Source organism: Tenrec ecaudatus, chromosome 10 (genome assembly GCF_050624435.1).
Source record: "Tenrec ecaudatus isolate mTenEca1 chromosome 10, mTenEca1.hap1, whole genome shotgun sequence".
Classification (NCBI taxonomy): domain Eukaryota; kingdom Metazoa; phylum Chordata; class Mammalia; order Afrosoricida; family Tenrecidae; genus Tenrec; species Tenrec ecaudatus.
This window is the reverse complement of record NC_134539.1, coordinates 102,261,121-102,288,458: the sequence shown is the minus strand read 5'-3', so window position 1 is coordinate 102,288,458 and position 27,338 is coordinate 102,261,121. Positions and strand designations below refer to the sequence as shown.

General features: G+C 40.4%; 1 pseudogene; it reads left to right on the top strand.

Moving 5' to 3' along the window:
- Nucleotides 1–27,251, top strand: LOC142458625 (RNA binding motif protein, X-linked-like-1; annotated as a pseudogene).
- The last annotated feature ends 87 nt before the right edge of the window (nucleotides 27,252–27,338 follow it).

The following is a 27,338-nucleotide window of genomic DNA, read 5'->3' as shown; positions in this document are numbered from 1 at the left end:
ATGGATCCTGATTACCAAGAAGAAATTCGACTGGTGCTAAATAATGGAGGTAAAGAAGAATATATCTCCAATTCAGGAGATCCCATAGGCTGACTCTTAGTGCTACCATGCCCTGTGATTAAAGTAAATGGTAAGTTACAGCAACACAATCCTGGCAGGATGTCTAATGACCCAGACACCTCAGGAATTAAGTTCTAGGTCACCCCACCAGGAAAAAAAACGCAGCCAGCTGAGGTGCTTGCCGAGGACAAAGGTAATACAGAAAAGGTAGTAGAAGAAGATAATTTTACCTTTCAGTTATGACCACATGATCAATTGTAAACGCAAGGTTTGTAATTTTCAGTGTATTTTTATATGTGCTTATTGAATATCTTTCCTTTGTACATATCCGATATATCAGATGCAATTGGACTCAGTGTGTTTTCATTTATATGTATAATAGATGTTTGATGTTAAGTACAAGTGTGATTTCATTAATGTCTGGAAATTATATATAGCTAAAGAATTATGTACAGGTGCCAAGTTGGCTAGGGGTGGATTGTGATAGTTAGCTGTGTTTTGCCAACATGGCAATGAACACATGTGAGATTGGTTGTAGGATGGAGAGATAAATAGCTCAGCGAGCCTCGCCTCTCCTTATCTTGCCCTTTGATTAACGGACCAGTGTGCAGCTGCCTTGCTTGTTCTGTGCCTCCATTTGCAAGCGACACTATCTGTGGGACGCCTACCCATGGACTGTGTACCTTGAGGTTCCTTCAAGACCTGCTTTGCCACACTACTGGAAGGTACATCTCTTGAGCTGAGGACTGTCAGACCCTGTCATCTGTCTGAATGTTGCTGACCTGCTTGCTGTTTGCTGCTTGTGGCTGGATAGCCTGAATTGCTCCATGGAGGACTACCCTGCGGCTCTCAAGACTTGGAGGACTGCTGATGTACTAGCTGTCTCACGGGAGTGAGTTGCACTGAGACATTTGTACTGTTATAAATTAATTAAAATTTTTTCTTATGTTATCTATCTATATAAATATATACAAAATTACTAGTATCCCAGTTTTGTTTCTCTAGAGAACCCTATCTAACATAGTTAGTAAGAGAAATGATTGTGAAAATGTCAGTATTAACCAAAGTGATCTTAAGATACAGTAAAATCTTGATCAGACTCTATCACCATTCTTTAGAAAAGTGGAAAAATTAATTAGCAATATTATATGGAAAAGAAAGATAAGAAAAATAATGCCAAAGAATAAAAACAAAGTAAGAGGCCTCACATACACAATCTCAAAATCTACTCTATAACTATGGCAGTAAAAACAGCCAGGTATTGGTACAAGGCAGACATATAGTCCCATGAAACAGAATGGAGAACCCAGCAGCAAATCCATCCACTTATGGACAGTTGATCTTTGACAAAGAGACTAGGCCCATTAAATGGGGAAAGAATTAGTCTCTTAAACAAACGATCCTGGCAAAAGTCGATATCCATATATAGAAAAATGAAATAGGACCCTTGTATGCCATATACAAAAAGCGAATTCTAGATGGATATAAACATAAAAAATTTAAGCCATAAAGGTCATAAATTGGAAAACTTAAACACTTTAATACATAAATAAACTGCCAAACATAATTATAAATGCCCAAAGAGCAGAAGACCAAATAGATGACTGGGGCCTCCTGAAAATTAGACACTTATTGCCTCAAAAGTTGTAAAATAGCGAACTACAAACGGGAACTTTTGGGCAGCATCAATTGGACAAGGGACAAAAGCTTAACATTCCTAAACAACTTCAACTCACTAACAAATAAGAGGAACACTCTACTTTAAAAAATGGGCAGAGAGCATGAGTAGACACGTTTCCAAAGAAAATATTCACATGTCTCACAAACACTTAAAGAAATCCTCGGGTAGGGGAAAAAATGGCGACCTGATAGGACTCACCTGTCCAAAGCTCCTGCTGCCAGACCAGAAAATTAGGAGGTAAGGTGAAGAAAACGGGGAGGCAAAGTCCTGAAATTAGAACCAGGGTACCAGGGTCTCTCCTGAACCCCTTTCCACTCACAAAGCAAACCAAGAATGCTCTAAAGTGCTCTAGCATTGGCGAGCCCACGGGCACCAGCTGTGCCCTAGCCAGGAGCAGCGATTTCTCCAAGCTGATGCCGAGAGGGAACAGAATCCCAGACACGAGGGGAACCCCACGCCAGAGCTCTCCATGAAGTTGGCTGCCTTGAGCTCACAGCCTGGGGAGTGGTGGTGGCAGGTGGTCATAATTTAGATTAGACAAAAAGTAGATTATTACCTCAAGTAGATCGTGGTGTGACAGAAAATAGGTGGAAAGTTGGTAGTCCAGGTCTCTTACTTTCTCACGGTCGGACCAAGGTGCAGCTGCCTTAGCCAGTTACCTGCTTCAGCTGGCATGACTCACTTCCTGCAAAACATTACCAAGAAGCAGCCTGGACCTACTCCAATGCAGCCCTGGGTGCTGGAGCAGCCATATGGAGACCCCTGCCAGCACTGAGATGCTTACGCGTTCACTGAATTGGCTTTCCTCCTGCAGTTGGCATCATTGCATGTGTTTTGTGAGATGGAGGAGGACTTTGTGGATTGGTGTTGGACATTTGGGTTAATGGGTTAATGTTGGACTTGTAGGTTGAGATGTTTTCTTGATGCACACTTGACCTTTATATAAAACTCTCTCTTATACATGAGTTTCTGTGGATTTGTTTCTCTAAAGTACCCAGACTAACTCAGCACACTATGACAAAGTCAAAGGTAGATCTTAGAAGAACACAAGAGTAAAAGACAAAGGCAAATACTATTACACACTCAATCCTGCAATGAGAACAAGGATCGATAACAATAATCTGTAAGAAGACAAATAAATAGAACACTCCAGGTTAACATGGGTGAAACTATACATGCAACTATACTTGTGGATATCTATATAGGTTTTACAAAGTAAATTTCTGAATATGTAGTTACTTTGCTCTAAATATATCCATATATGTAGTAAAACATACAGGGACAAAGTCATAGAAACCTTTAGTCATAACCAAACACCGTGTGGGCATAAGTCCCCAGGCCTAGGAGCACATGACCATCATCACAGAGGAAACATACCTTAATTAGGATAGCATACCGTAGTCCACAAAAACGATGTTCCACATGCTACTTAGCTGTCTAGAAAAAGTTAAAAATCAGGACTGATATCATCAAAGATTGTGAGAGACTGTCTAAGTAAGGTGTGGCAGTTGGCTGTCCCCACCCAAAACAAAGAAGAGTGAAGAAAAGCTACATGGAAGCAATTAGGCCAGAGGACGAGGGAATTCTCGAACTTCATCTCTGCAGCTCAGAGACCAGAAGAACTAGATGCGGCTTGAATAACTGCCAACTGCGCTGACAAGGCTCCGAGCAGAAACTGCTGGTACAGTGAGAGGAAAATGTGGAGCAAAGCTCAGTCAATAAAAAGACCCAGCCTACTAGTCTGATCAGAGGCTGATTACACACCCTTCAGGCTTCAAATGAACACACCCCCTCATGGCTCTGCTTTCAGCTGAATGAGGGACAGGCGTATAACATTTATAACACCAGGGAATTATGTATTTCCTGGAACACTGAATCATATGAGACAGAACAGGCCAGGAATAAAGCTTACAAGACAGGAAGGGATACGAAATCTGAACGAATGGAAATGGTAAATATGAAGAGGAAATGGGAAAAGAGCTCTCCATTGTGGGGGTTGTAACCGGTGTCACCAACGAAAGGTGTGGATGAACTTTTTTATAGAAAATAAATCTGTTTAGTTTACTTTCACCCAAATCACAATCAAAACGTTTTTTTCTTTTAATCATTTTATTGGAACTCATACAACTCTTACCACAATCCACACATCCATCAATTGTGTAAAGCACAATTATCCATGTGTTGTCCTCATCATTCTCAAACTTCTCGCTTTCTGCTTGATCTACTGGAATCAGCTCCTCATTTCTCTTTTTCCCCCCCTCCCTCCCTGCTGAACCCTTGATAATTTATAAATTATTATTTTATCATATTTCATACTGCCCAGCATCTCCATTCACCCACTTTTCTGTTGTCCATCCCCCAGGGAGCAGGTTATCTGTAGATCCTTGTAATTGGTTCCCCCTTTCAGAAAGTGGCAATCAAAAAGTTTTTTTAAGTGTGCAATGAAAATAAAATTTAAATATTTTAAAAATCTCATTATGAAAAGCAAATAATGATAAATTTTGCTGATACCAAAATTTTGTCCAAATATACCACCATAGTCTTCCCTTTTGTGCTATTGCTGTCATATACCATCTATATATGTGATAAATCCAACAATACAGCATAATGGTAATTTTCACCATCATTTCTTTAAATAAATTAAGAGAAAGACATATTTATAAAATATTTTATGAAAATCTATGCATTACCACTTATAGTACTGTTCATTTCTTCATATGGATTTGAACTACAACCTGGAGTTGTTTCCTTTCAAATTTAAGAAAGGTTGTTAGGCAGGCCTTATAGCTCCAGATTTTCTCATGTCTTTGGCAAGAAATCGGGTTTTCTCCTTAAAATTGCGTAAGTGAAAATACACGACGCTCAGTAATGGTTAACGCTTAGTTAAGAAATAAATCCACATTGTCTATTAGTTTCTGCGACTCTTCCAACTATATAAAATAATTTCATTACAGAGATTGGTGATAAAGTATAAAGATAGAAGATGATTTGTGTAAATAAATGTTTAAAAGGTATGTAAATGAGAGTAAAATCATAGTACTGATTTGATTATTCAATCAAAGCAAGTGATTTATTTTCAGAACATTGGTAGGGACAAGAATTTTATTTAGTATCAGCTTACTCAAATATTAACCAAGTACCTTCAAGAATTTCTGATCTATAAACTGACAACAATAAGAAATTATAAAACCATTATATCATTGTTTTATGATCAATGAGGTTGACTTTTAAGTGTTTGCATTTTCAATTCTTAAAGACCAAGAAAAGACAAATGTTTCTCACAAATTAATCTAGAAAAATTTAATCTGGTAAGGAAAGTTCAAACTAAAAGTATTAATAAAATTAGACTATTTAAGGAATGGTCAAGTTTATTTGAGGACAAATTGTGTGTGTGTGTGTGTGTGTGTGTGTGTGTGTAAATTCAGGAATAATCCACATGAACTATTACTCCACTTTTTATTTTTCACTATCTTTACTAGGAAAATTATAGTACTAAATTAATGGTCTTTTATATTGAAGACCAAATGTTATGTGTATATGTATAGATTCAGTAATTATCCATGTGAACTATATGCTCCCATTTATGAGAATTACTCATGTTACACGTGCTAGATGAATTAATGATTTTTTTTCTAAAAATCTATTAGTTTTATTTCCTTAAAGTTCCCTTTTCCTTGTGCTGTCATATAATAGTTCATCTTCAGTAAGTAGCTATACTCTGGGGCCGGAGCCTCCTGAGACTTGGCACATCATTCATAATAATAATACAAATGGCATGCTTAGCAGTGATAGCCATGGGACCTCTGAATATTTGGAGGGACCGAGAAGCTATATCACCCATGAAAAAGGCTAATGAGATTGGCAGATTTCACGGGGCAGGGATAATGACCCTTTTGCCCTGCCCTTAGACTTTCCTCAGCTGGTGAAACTCGTGGCTAAAGTGTAATGATTCCAGCATGCCTTTTGAGTCAGAGATTATATGACAGATGAGGCACGTTACTCAGAAGTCAGACCTTTCACCAATAAACACCAACTTAATTAGATGCCTTAATTATGTCACTTTCACCCCCAGACACAACCCCAGGGACAGTTTTAAGACTGGTTTTTAGTTTAAAATCCCAGTCTCTGGACCCCAATTGTCAATAGTCTTTCAGACAGATAGCTATTGTTCCCTGCAATTTAGGACATTTTTGTATATTGGGCAGGTGGAAGTGCATTTCTTGGACTCGGGAGAATTCAGGGAAGGAGATGGAGATCTGATAGTTAAAATACATGCAAACCAGGTTCACCTATTTTATAGCTAACCTCAGCCCCCCTTCCTCATCTTTACTCAGGCACTGGGAGGCAGCCATCTTGAACCAGGTGGAAACAAAGGCAGTTATTGGGATCTACTCACCAACAATTATTCTCTTTTGTATCCAGATGTTGTATCAGGACAAAAACTTCTTTTCAACATGAACAGAGCAATCTGTTACTGTTTCAACGTTTTCTGAAATACTAGCATCTTAAACTTAGCCATTCTTTCAACAAGCAGTGTGCTCAGGAGCAGCACACAGGAACTAATTGGAGAAAGGGGACATTTGGGATGCATTAGAAATTCAATATTAGCTTTGTAAAGTTGTTAATAATTAAGCACAGCTTTTGTCCCTATCCCTGCAGCTAGTGACATGAAAGTGATTCCGTTTCTAAAAAACAGATTAAGCTTAGGAAACATATTAAGTAACAAGGTTTTTAATCAACAGTTTATTGATTCCAGCAGGACAGTTGGAAAGCAAAAAGTTCTGAATGCTAGTGAAATGTATTTATAGACTGGTTCACTGCGACTCTAAAAAAATTAAAGCCATAGATATTTTAGAGGAATTTAATTTTGTTCTTTAGTAGTAGCTCTAAGACAAGGGGAAACTATCACCATAGATTCATGAAAATATTCTAATACAAACCAGGTTATTTATACCTTCCTTTTGGCCTTTTGTATTTTCAACACAGACAAAGAATTTTGCTAATACATCCTACCACCTGTCAGTTTCACCTACTATGGTGGTTTGTGTGTAGCTATAATGCTGGAAGCCATTCTATTGGTATTTCAAGCATCACCAAAGCCATCCATGTTGACAGGTTTCAGCAGTTTCCAGATGAAGGCAGACTAGGGAGAATGACCTGCTGACCCAGTTCTGAAAATCCTATGAATCACGGAAAAGCATTGTTTGATAGAGTGCCAAAAGATGAGTTCCTTAGATGGAAAGGTACTGCCTCGGAGTGCAGAATATACCATTCTGCAATGAGGTCCCATGAGTCAAGGCTGACTTGAGGACAACTAACAATAACAAGAGTGCATCACTTTTATAATTAGTACCCAGGAAACATTATTTGAGACTATTTCTGGTTTGAATAATATCCTGAGGCAATCTCTCCAAAATCACCGAGAAAATTGAGGAATATGAAAGTTTACAACCCTGCTGAAAACACAAACTGCAGGCAACATGATGGTGGAAACTTGGAGAATTTCCCCCTAATGATGTGGCAAATTGATTAGATTGAGAAACACATGTCTTGCTTTATACCACATGAAACAGAGATCCGCAAATAGACTGAAAGATTCTTCATACACAATTTTCTACAGATAACTCAGAAAATCAAGTTATACTAAGCCGACATAAGATGAAAGACTCATCCCTCTACCACGTCAGTAGTCAATGGTGTATTGGTAACATGTTCAACTGCTAAGCGCAAGTTCAGCAGTTGAAACCACCAACACCTCAACAGGAGAAAGATGAGGCTTTCTACTCCCATCAGAAGTTGGTCTTGGAAAGCCACAGGGCCTGTTCTACCCTGTTTTATAGAATCACTTTGAGTCAACATCGCCTCCGAGCCAATGAGTCTGGTTTGGGAGTTTGGTATGACTGAACACCATGTTCATCCTGTCTGGCTGCCTGTGTCCAGCCAATGATTATAACTTACAGAAAACACCTAGGTTGGACAGAGTAGAAACACTGTTGGTGTGCTACCTGACATTCACTAAGGTCTGAAGTTGATTCAACTACCACCAATGGACAATCTAGAGATGCTGGGATAGCTAATCAAAGAGCCTAAAAATCGGATATTGAAAACCCTTTGGAGTACAGATCTGCTCTGACACACATGGGAGTGATTCAGAATCAACTAGTTTGTTTCATATAAAAAAAAGTTATTGCCACAGAGTTCTTTTCTAGGGACTGGTCTCTCCTGAGCAGCCCTGGTGGAATAGTGGTTACCTGCGAAGCACAAGGTCCTAAGTTTGAAACCACCGAAAATTCTGTAGGAGAAAGATGGATCTTTCTACTCCCTTAAACAAGTACAGTCTTGGCAACACACACAGCAGTTCTGCTCTGTCCTACAGGGTTGCTATGTGTCAACATCCAACTCGATTACCATTTATTTGGTTTGGCTTGGTCTCTTCTGACAACATGTTCAAATTATGTAAGACAAAGTCTTGCCTTCCAAGGAGCATTCTGGCCGTACTTTTTCCAAGGAAGATTTGTTTGTTCTTACACTCAGGGTACTTTTAGGATTCTTTGCCAACACCATAATTCATATACATCAATTTTTCTTCAGTCTTCCTTATTCAGTGATCCATTTCCTGCTTCTTGGTTCATCTTCTCACTGCTTTCTTTGCTCAGCATCCCCGCCAGCAGCTACTTGAGTCAGCAAGTCTCCACTTTGACAGACAAACTTGAACTGGACTGGACTGAACCACTTCTACAACAGTGTGAGCTGATTTCTTACATGGTACTATCTATATCTCAGAGGTTTAGCTTCTCCAGAGAAAGAGAGCCCAGTCTAACACATCTTGCCCACAATGATATTCCTCCTTCTATATCCTTTTCGATATCTGCTGGATCACCTTTCTTTAGAATGGGCACAAATATGGATCTCTTTCAATAAGTTGACCAGGCAGCTGTCCTCCAAATTCTCTGGAACAGACGAGGGAGTATTTCCAGTGCTTCATCAGCTTGCTGAAGTATTTCAATTGACATTCCATCAATTCCTGGTGCCTTATTTTTCTCCAATGCCTTCAATGCAGTGTAGGTTTCTTCCTTCAGTACCATCAGTTTTTGATCACATGCTACCTCTTAAAATGATGGAACATCTCCCAATATTTTTGGTATGGATTCATTACATCTTATTTTGATGCTTCCTGTATCATTCAAAATTGTGCCCATAGAACATTTCGATATTAGGGCTCGAGGTTTGATTTTTTTCTTTTCGTTTCTTTCAGATCGATATATGCTGAACCTGTTCTTCCCTTTTGGTTACCTAATACCAGAGTTTTGTACGTTGCATTATAATAGATTATTTCTAAAACTGACCTTTGATATGCTCTGTTCAGTTTTTTTTATGTGATAGGTACATTTATTGTGCCTGCCTGGCCAATAGGAACATGTGGGATTAATCAGGTTGCAGTTTGATTGGAGGGCAAAGAGATAAATGTCTCAGCAAGGCCCACCCCTCTCTCTTGCTCTCTGGTGATCGGATAAGCTTGCAGCTGCTTTAGCTAGCTCTCTGCCTCAACTTGTTAGATACACTACCAGTGGGACAAACCAACCCATGGATCCTGTTGATAGAGCTTGAGGTTCCTTCAAGACCTGCTTTACCACGCTGCTAGTGGGTACATCACTTGAACTAGAGGATGGTGGATCCTGTCGTCTTGCATTGCTGGAGATCGATATCCCATCTGGGCCTGCTCCACTAAGCTCCTGGGCTGCTGACTGTTGGTCACCAGCCCTGCTGTTTGCTGCCTGTGGGCAGATTCTGCCTGCATTACTTGAGGGAAGACTCAGCTGTCTACTTCCTTGATCTTGGACCTGGAAGCCCTCATGAGTTGGACTTCCAGTATATTAACTGTTCCACAGAAGTGAGTTGAACTGAACTCTCTATACTGCTGTGTGGACTAATTAGCTGTTATATTTCTTCATGCTGTATAAATATATATATGTATATATAAAATCATAAGCGTCCTGGTTTGATTTCTCTAGCAAACCCTCCCTAACACATTTTATTTTTTCATTTCTTCCATATGAGTCTCTTCCAATATGCACTTAGAGCTCGTCTTTCTTTCTTGTTTTGAAGCCCTTTGCTTTCCTTGTGTATGATGATGATGTTGATGCCATTCCACAGTTTCCAAGGTCTTCTGTCATTGGTGTTCACTGAGTCAAATGAAATGTATTCTTGATATGTTCCTGAAAGTCCAGAGAAATATACTCAAGTTTTTACTTTGGCTTGTTTAATTTTCTTCAAGTTCAATGTTAACCTCCATATGAATGATTGATAAGTCTGTTCCATAGTCAACCCTGGTCTTGTTTTGGCTGCTGACATTCAGCTTCTCCATCTTCTCTTCCCACAGATGTAGTCAATTTGATTCCTGTGTATTCCATCTGATATCTTCCCATGTATAGTCACCATTTATCTTGTTGAAAAAGTACTTGCAATGAAGCCTTTGGTCTTCAAAATTCTATCTTGCAATCTCCAGCGATCACCAAGGCCATATCTTCCCTGACTATTCCTTCCTCTTGGTTTTCACCTTGCAAACTCTAGTAGCCAATAATCCTCAATGCATCTTGATTGCATGTTCGATCAATTTCAGACTGAAGAACTTAGTAGAAGTCCTCCATTTCTTCATCAGTAGCTGTAGTGGTTGATACATAAAATTAAATAATAGTTGTATTAACTGGATTTCCTTTTAGGTGCATAGATATTATCCTGTCACACACAGCATTGTACTTCAAGACAGATCTTGAAATATCTTTTTGACATTGACTTTGATGCCATTCCTCTTTAAGTTGTCATTCCTGGCACAGTAAACTATGTGGTCGTCTGTTTCCAAACGGCCAATCCAAGTCCATTTCAACTCACTACTGTGTAAGATATGGATCTTTATGTGTTTCATTTCATCTTTGATGACTTCTAATGTTCCTAGGTTCATGCCTCATACATTCCACACTCCAATTGTTAACAGTTGTTTATAGCTATTTCCTTCTCACTTTGATCATCATGCACAATTTGCAAATGATAGTCCAGAAAGCTTTACTCCAACATCCTTGTGGTCAACTTTATTTTCTTCCTCAGTCATATTTTGAGTGCTTTCTCAGAAATGGAGGGACTGACTATCTGGAAGCTCTGCTGAAGCCTATGCACACTGACATAGTTTCCAGTATCACAGCAACACACAAGCCACTACAGTAAGGTAGCTGACAGACTAGTCAGTTTCTCCATTATTCAGATTACATTTTGAATATAATGCAATAACCCCACATTCAAAGGGTCTCCATTTTAAATGTACCTTAAAATTACAATCTAATTAAGAAATGAAGGAAATTTATGGTTCAAGAGTGAAACAGGTGTGATATAAAAGATAACTGAAGGATGCGAAAACAACAATGATACATACAGTAAAATTCATTTGCAGTAAATGTGCAAAAGTGAATGTAAAAATTATTATAAATGGAAAAAAGTGAATCATAATAAATAATCCCATTTGACGTAATTAAACCAGGAGGAAAGCATATCAGTTGCTTATTACATCATATTTTATAAGTGTATTTATAAATACCTACCATTGCTTACTTTTGTCATTACAAAAGTATAAAGACTGTTATTTTTGTTTGTTCACTTAACTTTATATCAATATATAAAAGATGTACCATTTTAAAACACTGGAGAAGATTAAAGCAACAACTACAAAAAAAAAAAACCCACCTAGCCAAAGACATAAATTAAAGGCATTAACAGGGAAGATATAGCATGAATCAAGATTATAGAGATTAAGCAAACATCCATTTAAATACTCAACAAAATATTTTAAATCGAGGCATTATTTTTTCAGTCCTCATACTACTGACATCAACATGTGAGATGATTAATCTACTGACTTCAAAGAACACTTGTTTACCCCTTAACTTTCATGATAACACAACCTTTCACTCAGTTTTCTGCCTCTTCAGACTTTTCCTACTCCACACAGGTTTACCCCTAAACACCAAGCTTTTAGTGGTTTGGGTTTAAACCTACTCTCCATGGCCCATCTTCATTTCCCGGGGTTATTTTAATGAAAGACAGTAAATCGGGTGGCTTACAAGAACATAAAAGAGCCTTAGCGAGACCGGGAGGAGTGCTGGTGGTATAGTGGTTGTGCGTTGAGCTGCTAACCGCCAGGTCAACAGTCAGAAACCACCAGCAGCTCCACAAGAGAAAGAAACTCTCTACTCCCATAAAGGGTTAGAATCCAGAAACTCACTAGGTGAGCTAGTTAAGGTTCCTTGTGCCAACCTGGCCGATAAACACATGTGGGATCAATTGAGGGGTGGAGACAAAAATGGCTCGGTAAGCCTCACTTTTCTAGCTCTTGGGTCTCTTGCTTTCTGATTGTTAGACCAGGGTGCAGCTTCCTTAGCCAGTTCCCCGCTTCAGCTGGCATGGCTCACTTCCTGCAAGACATCCCTGAGGAGAAGCCACATGGATCTGCCCCGATGTAGCCCTGGGTTCTGGAGCAGCTGCGTGGAGACCCCTGCCAGAACTGAGACACTTACATGTTCACTGATTCAATTTTCCTCCTGCAGTCGGCATCAATGCATGTGTTTTGTGAGATGGAGGAGGACTTTGTGGATTGGTGTTAGACATATGGGTTAATATTGGAGTTGTGGGCTTGGGCAGCACTGGGTTGGGATGTTTTCTTGATGTGCACTTACCCTTTATATAAAACTCTCTCTTACACATATAATTTCTGTGGATTTGTTTCCCTAGTTTACCCAGACTGACACACTAGGCTAGTTCTGCCTTGTCCTTTAGGGTCACTGTGGTGAGGATTGACTTAATGGCAGTGTGTTTGGTTTTGAAATTTGGATTAGGAGTTTAGCAGCTAACTAAATGATGACCTATCCAATCCCACCAGCTTGTCTATAGGAGAAAGATGAAGCGATTTGAGGCCATACAGAATTACTGCCTCAGAAGAGCTTTAAGTAGTTCACCATGGAGTTGGCATTGACTGAAAGGTAGTGTGTCATCGAAACAGAAATGTCTATCTCAATTTCTAGAGCCTAGGTGTTCAAAATCAAGGTGTCAGCCTTTTTGATACCTTCTTGAGGCCTCTGAGGGAGGCCAGTTCCATGCCTCCTAGTTTCTGTGGCAGCCATCAATCCTTCCTGCTCTTTGGATTATAGATGCACCTTCGTAGGGCCCTCGCCATCTCTGTTTCTGTGAGTCTTCTTCTGTTAAAAAGATACAAGTCATGTGTGAAGATTGGATACACTCGATTCTCATGTGTCTACTAGATAGACATATTCTAGTATATACACTTTATTTTATGAGTACATAAAATAGGATACACTCTATTCTAGTATGATCTCATGTTTTTTAACCGAAAATATCTATAAAGACCCTATTTCCAAATAGGGTCACATTCACAAATACAGAGATTAGGACTTTAATATATCTTTTATAGGGGACAATTCAATCAATAACAACCCCTCATGTATAATTTTGCTGCAGGCCATTTAGTGTGAGCTTCAGACCCACACATACTTCTCTCCACTTAGTATCCTGTTATCACTGGGTGATGTCAAATCTGTTCCAATCATAGTGACACTATGTATACTATGTATACCAGAACTAATCAATGGCTGGTCCTTTGTTGTCCTCACAACTGTGCTTATGCTTGAGCCCCTTGTTGCACCCACTGTGTCAATCTGTCACCCAGTGCTTTCCTCTCTTTCATGGACCCTCCACTTTAGCAACCTTGATGTCCATGTCTTGAGACTGGTCTCTTCTGACAATATCTCCAAAGTACATGAGACAAGGTCATACCATTCTTGGCTTCAAGGAGCATTCTATCTCTACTTCTATTTTTTTTTTTTTGAGATCTAAAAGGCTTTTTTATTGAAAATAATGGGCAACAGATCAGAGGAAGGCTCAAGTTTAGGCCATAATTGGGAGTTTTTCAGTGCATAATTTTTCAAGTGTGTATTTCAACTACTGACATTCTAACATCCACTTTAATGGAAGAGATATTATTAGTCTCTATATTAATTAAGTTTTGAATCTGGGAACATCCTGAGGCTTTCCTAAACTTGTTTTACTGATCGTTAAAAAGCAAATGGGTATCTTAAAAAATTACAAAGACTGTACAGATGTGCTTTATACAATTGATGTATGTATATATATGAACTGTAATAACAATTGTATGAGCCCCAATAAATTATTTAAAAAATAAAAATAAAATAAACTTACATGCACCCCCCAAAAAAATTACTTTCCTAGGATCTCAAAGCTCCTTTCTGGAAATGTGATAATCTCAGTGCCTTGGGTTTAAGGCAGAAAATTTTTTAAATTTAATAAATCATTTTATTGGGGCTCATACAACTCTTATCACAATCCATACATATATCAATTGAGTAAAGCACCCTTTTACATTTGTTGCCCTCATCATTCTCAAAATTCGCCTTCCACTTGGGTTCCTGGAATCATCTCTACTTCTTTTAAGACATAACTCTTTGTTTTCTTGGCAGTCCATATTAGTTTCAAGATTCTTTGCAACACCATAGTCAGCTACATACAATTTTCTTTGGTTTTCCTTATTCAGTGTCTAATTTTAACATACACATTAGGCAATCAAAAATACATGGTTTGCATCAAGTATCCCTTAGTCTTCCAAGTAACATCTTACAATGTACGAAAGACACCCAAGCTCAATATGGCTAAAACTTCAAAGCAGGGTCTTCTAAGGCTACCCTCTCTCCAGGACTGTCATCATCAATGGTTCCCTCTGGCATCCCAAGTCAGCCGATTTCTTCCCTGCTCTGCCTAGTGAGACACTCACAGGTGACACCATGAACACCTGAGCCATCAGCTACAACAGCAACATTTTCCACAACTTGTTTTCAGTAAGGTCTCACTTTAAATGGTTCTCCAAGCTACCATCAGCATACCAAGAGCAATCTCTTGATAACACAAATCTGATAAATCATCACCATCTCAAACCTTTCAAGATTTTCCCAGCCCTTTGTGTTCAAAACTGAAATAGTTTTAACATGGTCTATACAGTCCCCTGTGTCCAAACTTCACCTGCTTTTCCAGCTACTCAATCACCTTGGCCCATCTGCATTCACTTTCTAATAAGAACTGGAATTTTTCAGTTCCTTCTGGCTCCTGGACCCTTGAAGAACCCGTGTCTGCTCTCTGGAATGTACTTTCTTCATCTCTTCTCTCAATGAATTATCATCCAGTGGTTCAAAGCAAGCAGCACTTTCTCGTGGAAAACCTGTCTGACATCGAGATTAATTCAGATTCCAGTGACACACCCTCACATGTCATTTTTTACTTCACCCAATCATTCACCTCCACTTTAATTTTATATGTATTTGTGTATAAGGGCAAGAAAAAAAAGTACTGCTACAAAAATCAGTGAAATCTTTATTAAACAAAGATATCAAAACATGAAGCTATTGTTTCACATAACAAAAAGAAGCCTGAAGGGGAAACATCAGGGTTGTAGGATGGACAGGTGTGTTAGACAGCGTTCTCTAGAGAGACACAACCAGATTGCTAATAATTTTATATAGAGATGTAGATGGATAACACAAGAAATGAACAGTTAAATTATATACAGATAGATAGCTATATAACACAAGAAATGAACAGTTAAATTATAAAGCAGTACAAATGGCTTAGTGCAGCTCACTCCCGTGAGACAGTTGTGAGACACTGGCAGTCCTTCAAGTCTTGAGGGCCACCAGGTAGTCCTCTGTAGAGAGATTCAGGCTATCCGGGCACAGGCAGCAAACAGCAAGGCAGGTCACCAACAGTCAGTCAGATCACCAACAGTCAGTCCCCAGCTCAAGAGATGTAAATTCCAATTGTGTGGTGAAGCAGATCTTCAAGGAACCTCAAAATACAGCAACCAGGTTAGGCATCCCACAGGTAATGTAGCTTGCAAATTGAGGCACAGAACAAGCAAGGCAGCCGCACACTGGTCGGATGATCAAAGGGCGAAAGACAAGAAAGGCGAGACATTTATATCTCCGCCCTTCAATTAATCCCAGGCTGGCACAGTAAACTAACTACCTGAGCAGGTAAGGTTTCCCAATGAAATTCCCGTAAAGAAGCCCTTTCTACCTTCAAAGAATGAATAAGTGTAATTTTTTGTGATGGAAAACAATTTATCAGTGCAATTTCCATTGCCTTTTTCTCACCAATGAAGCTTTCAACTTTAAAAAAAAGCTTCTTCATAATAAACTCCCGTGACCATCTTGTGACTTTTAAGAAAATCCACCAAGATGCCCTCTTTGGGTGAAAGCAAAACAAACAAAGTAAGAAAAACAGTCAACATAACTTCCTGAGCTGATGTCTCTGCCTTGAATTCATTTTTAAGGTCTTCTCAACCTTCCTTAAAATTCTTCATCCATCTAAAAGCTGTTGTTTTGTGTGGGACCTCATCCTTGTAAACTTTGAGGAATGCTTTAGCAATTTGGAAAGATGTCCACTTTAATTTTGTTTGAAAAAATGATATTAGCCCAGATCTTAAACTTGTTTTTTATACCTTACACAAAAATTATCATTCAGGGGTTTGGTTTGGTTTTTAAACTATCCCAATGAAACTAAGACAATGTGTCACTAAAATAACTTGTCCGGAGTCATCCACTAATATCAGACATGTTTAAATGTGTTTTATTTGGAATAAATCCATGCATGTCTGGTCTGAAATGGTAGTAGTGATACTTTCTGACTTCCCTCATATAATCTGAATAGTATCTGTCTTTTCTCTTCAGATTCTAAGCTACATGAAGCCAAAAATTATATATGATATACCTCAAGCATGTAGATAAAATGCATGACATATGTCATCAATCATGCTTTGATTGGTGATTTTTTCCCATTTATTTTAAAATTGCTACTCTGCCCCTTTAAATAATAGAGTAGAAGCTTAGTTTCTATGCATTTCCAAACAGGCCACCATCAGATCCATGCTTCTGAAAGAGAACATGTCTTTTGCACTCACAACTGCACTTGGCAGAGACAAGGGCTTTGTAAGCGACTGTTTCCTGAAATGACAGAAGCTCAGCAGCTGGAATACCCACAGAGTCCTAGGGTTCATTTGTTTAGGGATGGTAAACATCTGCCCTGTGGTGTTGATTTCCATTTTATATTTGGGCCAGTGCCCAAGGTTTTGCTTTCCAAACACATGCCACTAGCCAACAGCTATGGCTTTTCAGAGAGCGGCATTTTACATTTGCATGGAGACCAAGAGAAGTTCCCAATCCCAAACACAATCTGCAAATAAAAATGCCATCGTGACAATGTGAGACACATGAAAAATTTGGTGTAGCTACCAAATGCTTTGAACTCAGCATCTGAATCTTGTTCCAGACTGAACTGTGCACCTCCTTCCCCAATTCTATGTTGCAAATCCTAGCCTTTATATGTGTGGTTATAATTCCATTTTGGAATGGAATGTGTTTGGGATATTAATAAGGTAGGATTAGCATTTGGTGTGTGTTGAAGCATTCTCTTTTGAGATACAGAAGAGATTAAACAAGCAGAGGAGCAGAGGAGAGATGAGGTAAGCTAGGTGCCAAGACACTGGGAGATTTCAAGGACCCAGGAAGCTGAAGTGTCTGAGAAGTCCGTCCAGAATTGCCAGTGACAGAATGTCTTCCCTTAGAGCTGCAACTCGAAATTCAGAGTTCGAGCATCCTAGAGAGTGAGAAAATAAATTTCTGTCTGTTTAGGTCATCTGTATTTCTATTATTGGAGTATTACATAACAAAGATAGACATGGCTGTGATTTAAAAAAAGATAAAAACAACTTTGACTCTGTAACGCCTATCGAAAAGTAGCAGACATACCGATCCAAGGGAGACAGCATGAAAATACTTGTAGAAAATTCAAAGAGGGTCGTGTAATATTTATTTACCAGATTTCTGCCTAGCTTAAGAAAAACATCCATGCTTATCTTCAGAACCTTAAAGAGTCATGAACGTAATGGGGGAAGAAAGAACACCTTATTGGGATGCTTTGCACGCTGATAACTATTTCATTGTGTATAACAGAGATAAAGTTAGGCCAAGAGTGCCAGCTTAGAAAACCAGATAAAATATTGAGCCCCACAATTAGAAGTGGAATAGCTATAAGAATGTGACACAAATTTACATAAACATGCATTACATATATAATATATACATATAAATGAAAATGTGCTGAATTATAATAAGATTTATTTTTAAATGGATCACAAAGCTAAAATTATAAAATATCTAGAAGAAAAGAAAGTTGTGATCTTGGACTAGGCAAAAATGTCTTACATAAGTCATAATCCCTAAAAGAACAAATCAGTAAACGGAGCATATGGTATGGCTAGGTCCGAAGTTGCTCTTAGAAGAGTCAGTACTCTGGAACTCTTACGCACAAACAGAATCTGCATGTGGTTGGCCTCTACTTCAATTTGTGAGTTATCCTAGACTTTCTGATGAGGCCATTAGGGATTTTTTTGAGATGATCTGACCACTGCCCCCAAGATAGTGCAACCCCCCCTTTTCTTTAGATGTTTTGCACACAATCAGGGTGCCATGAAAAATAAACTAAGAGCTAGTTCTATCTCTCTCAGCTCACCTGAGAAAAACACTTTGAATTTGAAAGATGAGAGAGGTGTTCTGCCAAGTGCTTTTTATGCATCCAGCTATAAGAACTCCTATAATAGAGGATATGCTTTGAGTGGATATTGGGCATGTCATTAGAGAATATATTTGAGAGAAATGCCAACTCCATCCCCTGGCCCCAGAATAAGCAGAGGAAGTGTCCCCAGCACTTCAAAAAATGATAAAAGCTCCTGAAAGGACCATTTATTAATATCTGAGGACTACCTGGGATTCAGAATTTTGCTACATTTCAAAAAGCACTCAGAGCCTCTCCAAGGTGCAAGTACCCCAAATGGTACCTCATTTGGCCCTAGGTGTCTTCATATTCAATGCCTTTTCTGGCGAACTTCAGCAAGCACTAGCTCTTTGCTTCCTTTTCTAAGCACCTTAGACCCAAATTTTTGAACATCACCAGAGAATGACCACGGGGCTCTTTTTTCCCCTGTCACAAATGCAGTCATTATGTCAGTGGTTGAATTGGCTGACTCTTCATACAGCCCTCCAATGGTCCAGTCAAGAGAGAAATGAGTTTTTCCAAGAGTCAATGAAGTGTTGCCATAAATCTAAAGAAAGGTACATCTACAGATGAAAGAAATCCTTTTGGCAAACATTGTACATATAATTGCCATTCCTTGTGGTTGTCGATGGAGATCTTCACAAAATTTAATGGAAGTAGCCTGGTTAGCGCTAATATCACTGTGGGTCTGCAGCACCTTCTGTTGATTTACCATCTCTCATAAGATCTTTGTGGAGCCTTTGGAGCAAGAAGCATGATGTCAGTAGTGGGTGAACATGACCAGTTGCTGTGATGTCCATGTCACCACTGAGGGATGATTATCCTCAACTCTTTTGCTATTTTGGTGGTCACATTCATTATTTGTGTTCTGTTTGTCTAGATTTTCAAAGAAGCTCTCAGATACTGGTGCACACTTGGATTCACCTTTTGTGTAGCAGCCACTAAAGTTTCACCAAAAAATGCTAAATGCGGTCACTATAGTCACTTTGGACCATGTAATATACTAATATAAATCCATATCGATATGCTGTCTCTCTCCCTATTTTAAAGAGAGCTCAGCCTCTTCTTTTTAGCTGTCCACCAGGAAAGAGTAGTCCACAAACCAGTCAGAGAGAATAGGGGCAACTCCCTTCCCCCAGAAGAATTTATTTCAGAGGATGGCACTGAATCTGCAGCTCCGGGAGAGGGACATATCTGATCAGAGCACACGGGAGCAGAGGAAGGGGGAGGAGGAGAGAGTGGAGCACATCCTGGCCCACCACCAGGCTGTGAGGTCGATGGTCCTAATTAGAGCAGTCAGTCCACAGAGACGACCACATGGCCAGCGCCACTATGAGATGTGATGTCCCTCAGTGACCTATAGCCCTCCAGAGGACAATACCGGAGAAAAGTGTGGGAACTGCAATTGGTCTGATCCTGCCACACCGAGGCAAAACACTAAGGGGGTGCAACAGAACAGCAAGGGAATGAAGCAGTAAGGTCCCCAGGGAATGTTGAAGGTGGACTTTGGGGCCAGAGCTTGGTGCCCCAACAGACTGGACTGGAAAACACTCCTAAAGGCCAACAAACAATCCTTGAACTAACTACAAGCTTTTCTTTCTTGTTGAATTTTGTTTTGTTTTTTTGTCATTGGTTTCTTGTTGTTGTTCTTTTGTTATATATTGTTGCTTGGTTTTGCTCTGTCTTGTTTTTGTGCATGTTATTATCTCTGCAGGTCTGTCTAAATAAGATAGGCTGAATGAACAATCTGGAGGAGAAAACAATGGGACCGGCAGTTCCTGGGGGACACGGGAGAGGGGTAGGTAGGGGCATAGATGGTAGTGTTAACAAATCCAGGGACAAGAGAACAACAAGTGACCCAAATCGGTGGTGAGGAGGGTGTAGGAAACCTGGTAGGGCGTGATCAAGGGTAATGTAACCAAGAGGAATCACTGAAACCCAAAGGAAGACTCAGCAAATGAAGACTGAGCATGATCATGGGACAAGAGGAAAGTAAAAGGAAATAGAGGACATAGCTAGTAGGCAAAGGGCATTTATAGAGGTCTAAGTAAAGGCATGTACATATAAAAATATGTTTATATATGAGAATGGGGAAATAGTTCGATGTGCATATATTTATAGGCTTAGTATTAAGGTAGCAGGTGTACATTGGGCCTCCACTCAAGTAGTCCCTCAATGCAAGAATACATCCTTCTATTATTTTGGCATTCTATGTTGCTCACCTTCCCAACACAATCGCTGAAGACAAAGCAGGTGAATAAGAAAATGTGGTGAAGAAAGCTGATGGTGCCTGGATATCAAAAGGTATAGTGTCTGGGGTCTTAAAGGCTTGAAGGTAAACAAGCGGCTGTCTAGCTTAGATGCAACCAAGCCCACATGGAAGAAGCACACCAGCCTGCATGATCACAAGGTGCTGAAGAGATCAGTTATCAGGTATCAAAGAACAAAAAATCATATCATTGTGTGCTCACCTCCCTGATATGATTGCTGAAGACAAAGGGGCTCATAAGCAAATATGGCGAAGAAAGCTGAAGGTGCCCCGCTATCAAAAGATATAGCATCTGGGGTCTTAAAGGCTTGAAGGTAAACAAGTGGCCATCTAACTCAGAAGCAACAAAGCCCACAGGGAAGAAGCACACCAGCCTGTGCGATCACAAGGTGCCGAAGGGATCAGGTATCTGGCATCATCAGAACAAAAAGTCATATCATTGTGAATGAAAGGGGGAGTGCAGAGTGAAGAGCCAAAGCCCATTTGTTGGCCACTGGACACCCCCTTACAGAAGAGTCTTAGGGAGGAGACGAGCCAGTAAGGGTGCACTGTAGCAATGATGAAACATACAACTTTCCTCGAGTTCCTAAATGCTCCTCCCCACCCCATACCCACTATCATGATCCAAATTCTACCTTACAAATCTGGCTAGACCAGAGGATGTACACTGGTACACATAGGAATTGGAAACAGAGGGAATCCAGCGTAGATGATCCCGTCAGGACCAGTAGTGTGAGTGGCGATACTGGGAGGGCATAAGGAGGATGGGTTGGAAAGGGGGAACTGATTACCTGGATCTACATATAACCTCCTCCCTGGGGGATGGACAACAGAAAAGTGGGTGAAAGGAGACATCAGACAGGGCAAGATATGACAAAACAATAATTTATAAATTATCAAGGGTTCATGAGGGAGGGAGGAGCGTGGACAGAGGGGGAGGAAATGAGAAGCTGATGCCAGGGGCTTAGGTGGAGAGCAAATGTTTTGAGAATGATAAGGGCAATGAATACACAAATGTGCTTTGCACAACTGATCTATGTATGGATTGTGATAAAAATTGTATGAGCCCCTAATAAAACAATTAAAAAGAAAATGGAGGCAATTATAAGTGTGTAACTTTGTAGCTGTGCATGTGTGTGTTAGTTGGTTTATTGTGCCAACCTGACCAATAAACATATGTGGGGTTAATTGAAGGGCAGAGAGATAAATGGTTCCGTGAGCCTCACTTTTCTAGTTCTTGGGTCTCTTGCTTTCTGATGGTTGGACCAGGGTGCAGCTGCCTTAGCCAGGGTGCAGCTTCCCTGCCTCAGCTGGCATGACTCACTTCCTGCAAGACATCCCTGAGGAGAAGCCACACGGACCTACCCTGATGCAGCCCTGGGTGATGGAGCAGCCACGTGGAGATCCCTGCCATAACTGAGATGCTTACATGTTCACTGATTCACCTTTCCTCCTGAAGTCAGCATCACTGCATGTGTTTTGTGAGGTGGATGAGGACTTTGTGGATTGGTATTTGACATAAGGGTTAATGTTAGACTTGTGGGCTCGGGCAGCACTGGGTTGAGATGTTTTCTTGATGTGCACTTAACCTTTATAAGAAACTCTCTCTTATACATGAGTTTCTGTGGATTTATTTCTCTAAAGTACCCAGGCTATCACATGATACCTTGGGAGTGGGGTACTGGAGAAACAAATCATAAGATGGAGAGTAAATGTTTGTTTGACCTCTCCCTCGTGGTAGCTTTTCTTCTTTGTCTAGCCAGAGGTTAGATAAAGTCACATTGTTTACTGGGTTGTTTCTGGGGAAAATATGGGAAGTATGATAATAGAAAGTGTGTAAGCCCACTTGCTTTTTGCCATGAAAAATTGATCTTTGATGGGTTTAGGCCATGCCTTTAAAGTAAGCTTTGAAAAAATATACTCCACTCAGTCCTTTTGAATACTCAGGCACCAATGGTCTTTGACAGAAGCTGGAAAATATCTAGAATCATGAAGAAAACTCTCCTCCAGAACTGAACGTTAATGGGAGCTTGTGAGCAGGCAGAAGTGCTTGCTACGTGACCACCTAGATCTGTTTGTTGAGTGGAAGTGGGAAAAATGCATCAATAAAGAGACAGGTTGAGTTTGGCCACTGACACCTGTGGACTTGGTTTACAGAAAAAGAGGGGGAAAGAAAAGAGTGGGTTGACTGGTATAAAGTTCATGACCTGGCACGAGGGGGCTAGACTTGTTGAGTGTTGGTGAGAGGCCAAGGTCTAAAGGCAAGGTGGCCAATGGGAACCCTGTGGAGGCTGAGTGAGGCAGCCCACATTCAGTTGACCAGAACCCGACCAGATGGAGATTTTTGAGCCTGTGAACTGATACATATTGTTCATGACTTTATGGATGACCTGTCCATATTTGACTTTGCTTATGGATGCGGACTTCACGAGGTCACCTCAGAGCACTGGGTTGATGTAAGTGGGCAGTATATAAATTGGATACCCAAAATTGGGGGGGTAAAGGCATGAAGTGGTTGGCTTACAAACTTTCATAGGTGGGGTAACATATTCACAGTATTATAGGATTAGGATTAAGGTGTAGATGTTACTTAATTGCAATTGTGAGGCTAAAGAATTATGTACATATGTCACGTTGGCAGGGGGTGGGTTGAGGTAGTTAATTTATTGTGCCAAAGTGGTAATAAACACATGTGGGGTTAATTGAATGGCAGAGAGATAAATGGCTCAGTGAGCCTCGCCTTTCTAGTTCTCGGGTCTCTTGCTTTCTGATGGTCAGACCAGGGTGCAGCTGCCTTAGCGAGGTCTCTGCTTCAGCTGGCAAGGTTTACTTCCAGCAAGACATGCCTGAGGAGAAGCCACATGGACCTACCCCAATGCAGCCCTGGGTGCTGGAGGAGCCATATGGAGACCCCTGCCAGCACTGAGATGCGTACACATTCACTGACTAGGCTTTCCTCCTTCGGTCGGCATCATTGTGTGTGTTTTGTGAGATGCAGGAGGACTTTGTGGACTGGTGTTGGACCTATGGGTTAATGTTAGACTTGTGGGCTTGGGCAGTGCTGGGTTGGGATGCTTACTTGATGTGCACTTAACCTTTATATAAAATTCTCTCTTATCACATAAACTTGAGTTTCAGTGGATTTGTTTCTCTAAAGTACCCAAACTATCACAGTGTGTGTGTGTGTGTGTGTGTGTGAGAGAGAGAGAGAGAGAGAGAGAGAGAGAGAGAGAGAGAGAGAGAGAGAGAGAGAGAGAGAGAGAGAGAGGTTTTAAGCAACTGTGTCAAAAAATGAGTGGGGCTGGCAAGGTTAGGACAAGCTAGCAGACAGTTAAAACTCCAGAGAGTCAACTTTGCAATCTTGAACTGAAATTTTTCAGGACAGCCCAACAGGCCAGAAGCTTGGGAAGTTTTTTCCAGTTATACTCTTGGGATGTAATTTCATCTTATCTTCAATATTTCTGAGCAAATGGTCTCTCAAAACTTTCAAATGATTGAGTGAGGCTTATCCACATTCTCAAAGGTAATCTCCTTTACTTAAAGTCAACAGATTGTAAATGAAATCACATCTAAAAAATATATTTACAATAAGATCTAGACTACTGTGTATAGTTAAGCAACTGGGCACCATAGTTATCAAAATATGTGCATAAACTTCATCGCCACAGTATCATGCTCTGGAGGATGATGTTATACTGTAGCTGTGGAGAGATTTTCTGGGCCTCGTCAAGATTTTTCTCAGCAAATTAATGACTAAGGTAAAACCTAGTAGCTCAAGTCTCAAATAGAACTTGAAATCTCCTGGGTTTGAAACAATTGATCAGAATAGAAGTCTTTGTTTCAATTATTAAAGATGTCTACACTCCCAGAGACATAGATAGTATTCAAATATGAAAATACATAAGTCTCACCAGGCAAAGACTATTTTTCACTGTTTATTGAACCTTGGGCTACTTTTAGTCCAACTCAACTCAAGGGAAACGTCTCTATTAAAGATAAACCCCGACTTTTTACACCTTCTTTCTATTTTTTGAATTTTAGCTCAGAATGCATCATCAGCCTCCCTTGCAAACAGTGTACAAAGTGTGCAGACTAAGTGAGTGCTAGGTGCAGATTAAATAAATCAGACACACATTCCCCCAACAACCTTCTTAAACAGGCTAGAAAGAAATCCCTTCAGGTGGCTTCTTTCTTTCAGCAGCTGGTTCTTTAACATGAAATCCCTAATCTATGTCTTGACAGTAATAATTTCTATCCCAAGCTTATCTACTAGTTTTGGTCATTCTGGTATTAAAGACTTTCTTTTCTTCCTGGCTCCTAGTCAGACTTAGTCTTCTTGCTGCACACGTCTCACCTCCTTCATTTTATGTAGCTTCCCCCAATTCTATGTGATCTGCAAAAATTACTACTAAATCTTCACTGAGAGTTTTTCTCTGCAATTTTGTATTTTATATCATCATATCCCATATTCCCTGTGCTTTAAATCTTTCTGCAATTATATTTGTTCCACTTAGCTTCACCCTAAATTGCTTCTTTACATTTTTGTATTTCTTATATTATGGATTGTGTTTTCCCAAGATAGGCACACTAACACTTGCATACTCAGACAACTTAATTAATAAGGTACAAACATACCATTTTGATTTTTCCAATTGGATGCAATTATGAGGCGCTACGTTAAGAGATATTTTGTAACTATTTTAATATCCTTGAGACCCTTGAACTAGCATTGCAATTCAGACTAGGATATGAGGTTGTTGCGTTACAGTGGAAGTTGAGTTTACAGTTTCCTCGTGACATTTATGTGAAGCTTATGGCATCGACTGGTAAAAATCTCCTGAGCATGTCCCATTCGTATTACAACTTCTATATTAACGGAAAATTGAGGAAACTATCAATGTTGAATATTTCCCAGAATAAAATCCCTTCATTATACAAGTTTCACCACCCTGCCATATAAGGACTTGCTATTAGCTGAACAGTGACCACGTGGAAAAGAAGCAAGAAGCTGCTATTAGGAAAGCTTAAACTATACAAGCGATGGTTCCACAGCTAGGTAGCATATGTTTATGGTAGGAATTTTGAACTTGAGAACATTTGTTAAAACGTATTGCCAGCCATCAGCTCGTTGCTAGCAATGCGGAACCTGGAGCTGAAGTGCCACGAAGTCGAAGCGTCAATGAGCGGGTCCACGGGGTCTTGAAATGATCATCTTGTAGCTAACATGCATCACCAGGAGGAAACGGCGGAAGCCGATTGATCAACATGGGAAGCTCTTCATTGGTGGCCTCAATACATGAGAAGGCACTGGGTTTGGCAAATAGGGATGAATTCTGGAAGGTACTCCTGATGAAAGGCCAGGGAACAAACCAACCGAGAAGATTAGCTTTTGTCACCTTCGAAAGTCCAGCAGATGCAAAGATGCAGCCCTATATACGGATGCGAAGTCTTTGGATGGAAAACAAGGCCGAACAAGCTGCTAAACCAACATTTGAAAGTGGTAGGCGTGGACCTCCACCACCTCCAAGAAGCTGGGTCCCCCCTGAAAGGTCTTCGGGGTGCAGGAGGAGCCAGTGGAAGAACCCTTCGAGTGGGAATAGAGAGGGCAGATATATGGATGGCTGTGGTCATTCCATTAATTTCCACATGAGTTCGTCCAGGGACCACCTTCAGGAACAAGAGGACACCACCCTGTAGTGGAGGGCCACCTCCTAAAACGTCAGTTCCCCCAGGACCAGTGTGCAGCAGCACCGGACAGGGAGGATAGCTCCTGGATCACGTGGAAGAGATAGTTGCCGAGGTCCGCACCGCAGGGCCCTCCTGCAGACAAGCCCATTTGTCCAAGAGGGATGACGGTTGTTCCACTAAACACAGTTATTCAAGCAGAGATAACCCCAGTTCTCGTGATACAAGAGAGGCTACTTGCACAACCACCAAGAGATGATTCACGCCGTGATTATGGTCATTGCAGACCACGTGATGACTGTCCCTCCAGAGGCGATGGCGATAGAAGTGGCCATGGTCGAGGTTGCGACTGTTCAGACCATCCAAGGGGAGGTTCCTACAGAGATTCCGATGAGAGCGATGGTAATGCACATCATGCTCCGCCTACACAGGGCCCTGCCGTCTCATGGTGGAAGCAGTCGTTGTGAGGCTTACAGCAACTCACAGGACAGTTGTGGTGGAAATCGAGACAGCTGTTCAAGCAGCTGAAGGGATCTCTACCCATGTAGCTGTGATAGTGTTGGAACACAAGAAAGAGGGCTTCCCCCTCCTAAGGAAGGGGGGCATTCTCCTCCACGTGATTCCGACAGCAGTTCAAGCCCTGGAGCGCCACCAGGGGTTGGCCACAGAGGAAGTCAATCTGATAGAGGGGGAGGCCCAAGTAAACTAACAACAAACAAAATTTTGGACCACATTTCCTGTTCAAAGAAGCAAACAACACTGGAAACTATATTCTATTATAATTACCCAAGGACTATTAAAGGAAAATTGTGTGACTTTTCCTCCCATGATTTTTATGTTCTTGTGAGGAAAAAGAAAAACCCATTTAATTTCATTTGACTTTATGCCGTTGCTTTCAATAAGCAAATGTTCCATGTGTAAGACTTGACTCGTGCACTAGTGTTGTAATGCTCTGAAGTGTCCCTG